This window comes from Bidens hawaiensis, unplaced genomic scaffold, assembly GCF_021521415.1.
Source record: "Bidens hawaiensis isolate Kalapana, Puna unplaced genomic scaffold, B.hawaiensis_p1.1 tig00022332_1, whole genome shotgun sequence".
Lineage (NCBI taxonomy): Eukaryota > Viridiplantae > Streptophyta > Magnoliopsida > Asterales > Asteraceae > Bidens > Bidens hawaiensis.
In genome coordinates this window covers 182790-185489 of record NW_027493479.1, presented here as the reverse complement: position 1 = coordinate 185489, position 2700 = coordinate 182790, and the positions used below count along the sequence as shown (strand labels likewise).

The window sequence follows — 2700 nt, the reverse complement described above, 5'->3', positions numbered from 1 at the left end:
TAGCCTTTTTGAGGTCAAGTACACAGATCGAACCAAATTTTAATGTTGGCTGGGTCTTCTAAGTTTATTGCTAATTGATTCATTCACCAAGCGAGATGCAACGGGTAACCTTAAATGTAAGGAAACTGAGTCTATTTTCTATTATAAAGTAAATAAAAGCACACTATATTTATGGGAAATAACATCACACAAACCCATAATTATTTAAATCGGGGTTAAGATATTATGAACAATATTCTCAAACAATAGTTGTTTAAGACCGTGGAGAAACATAGACTATTTTCCTTGATTAAATAAATATACTCAATTTTCTTTTATAAAAACACGATCAGACAATATTTTTTACAAAACATATATATATATATATATATATATATATATATATATATATATATATATATTAATTTGGAAGTTTCAGTTACTCACATAAGGTTATTTTATTGTACTAGCCCGACAACCTTTTTAGCGTGTGGTGCAACTACTTAAAGCGCTTATGTTGGCAGCTTCTGATTGCCTGTTTTGGGCGGTGCTTCTGATTTCTGCCCTCTTGGTTTTCCATCATCGCCAATGGTTACCGGGTTCAATTTATAAATCGTAGGCGGCAATCGTGTGGTGGCGGCGGTGTTACGGTGTTTATGACGCCTGCCTCGCTGTCGATTGCAACCGGATTTGATCTGAAATCCCTAGGAGACTATCGTATGCGGTATGTCGGTGGCGGTGCTCTACTGTGGGGAAAGATATCAAGATTTATTTGTGTTACAGGAACTAATGTTTTTTGTGCATTTTATGACTGATTGAAAGAGGTGAGTTTTCAGTTTATGCTTTCGCTCTTCTGTTCATGTTAATTGAATCAGTTTACGCATTACGTTTACTGATAAAGCTAAACTGATGGGTATACATATATCTGGTCTGATTAATGTTTAATTGGATGTTTTCTGATTGGTTTCTATCAGGTTTACATTTGATTGTAGTTAGTAATTAGTATGCATGATGCCTCTTAGATTGATTGGTTATATGTGGTAATTAGTTTAGAACAGATGGAAATACAGGCATTTTGTTGAATTAATAGACATGTGTATAAGAACATAAACAGTTGATTCTATGTAATAATAAATTGTGACCAAACTAAAAGATGTACTTCTAAACTAACAATTTATGATAATTTGTCAAACATGATTCAAGACAGTTTAGTATGAAATATTATGAATGAACTTATTGCATGTTATCAAAAAAAAATTCAGGTTAGCTCTCTGGTTGTTTGTTTGCTTATTTGTATGATAACTAAATGAACAAAAGTTTCATTTAGTAGAGCCATAGAAACTGATATCATAAGTAGATGATAAGTTTTATTGTGTGATTCAAATAAACATAACAGGAAGAATTGAAGGCATTTGTTAAATTGTTTTGACATGAATCTATGATGACTAATAGTGTAGTATTTTTTAATTTTTACCAACCATTAAGAAAGATATATATATATATATATATATATATATATATATATATATCTTTCACTTATTATTATTATTACTACTTTAATTCACTACACATGTAATTTGAATTGTTTGTTATTGTAGTTGCTCGATGTCTTCGAAAGCTGCTTGCGTCATGAGTTTGTGTTCAAGGTATTTTTCACTTATTGTTTCATTTACTCATTTACATTACGTGTTTACCGGTGTCTTACATGTGTTTATGTCTTAGATAACTTATGTACATGTCTTTTCCTTCTTATTAGATGTTTACCTATTAAATAACTTTGCACGTTTGTTTGGCCATTTTTATTACCTGTCATGGTTGTCGGCCTCTATTATTTTGATAGTTTGAGCTGCAGATGACACACTAACTTCAAAATCATTTTCAACAAACACCCAACACCTATGGAAGAAAACAAAGACGTAACAACTGCAACATAACGGGGCCCATCACTGTTTTTGAACATTCACAGGACCGTCAACAGAAAGCAGAGAATACTTGCATGACTTTTTGATTACGAAGCTTCGTCAAAGAACAATATTGGGAAGCATATATCATGTGAAGACTGTCCAAAAAAATATACATATATGCACCAGCAAAAACTTTTTGAATTGAAGCTATGTATGCTTCAATTGCAATGTATGCATATTTTGGGTTACAAGATGAAAACAACAGATGTATGCTTTAAGTATTGTGCATCTATGTAGGTTCATCAAACAATTTGTAATAAAAGATGTTTCTAATAGTCTTTTCAAACAAAAACCTGCAACCACATGCCCTAGCGGCGAAGTACGGGTACACATCCTAGTTACAATACATATTAAATAAAAGTATCAGACTTCAAGCCATTATCTTAAGTTGCTATATTTATGAGGGTTTGTTTTTTTGATCTTTCGTGTGTCTTGTTCACAATTTGAAGCCAAACTCGAGAGAATTGGACTGACATTTGTATCGGCAAGTCGTAACAGCACACGAATTTAAAGCTTTTAGGTCATTTGAATCAAACATGAAGTTTGCTTCAACGAGTAAACCCTAAAGAATGGGTGAACAGTTGGATGAACTGCAAATCAAGGTGCTTAAACTATTGAATTCTAATGGAGTATTGGTTTTAAATAATCTTAACCATGCCCTATTGATAAATAACAATCTCAACTTTAAACTTGGCTTGTGGCGGTCCCAACTAGGGTATTTATTTTTAACGGAGCACGACTAACGGATATTAACTCC

The 2700-nt window shown here is 32.5% G+C and overlaps 1 long non-coding RNA gene across 1 annotated transcript; it reads left to right on the top strand.

Annotated features, from left to right (window-relative positions):
- The first annotated feature begins 730 nt into the window (after positions 1 to 730).
- On the top strand, positions 731 to 1774 carry LOC143565423 (uncharacterized). Its single transcript, XR_013141067.1, has 3 exons — positions 731 to 803; positions 1578 to 1625; positions 1736 to 1774. It is a non-coding gene; the product is annotated as an uncharacterized LOC143565423 (long non-coding RNA).
- Positions 1775 to 2700: the final 926 nt, after the last annotated feature.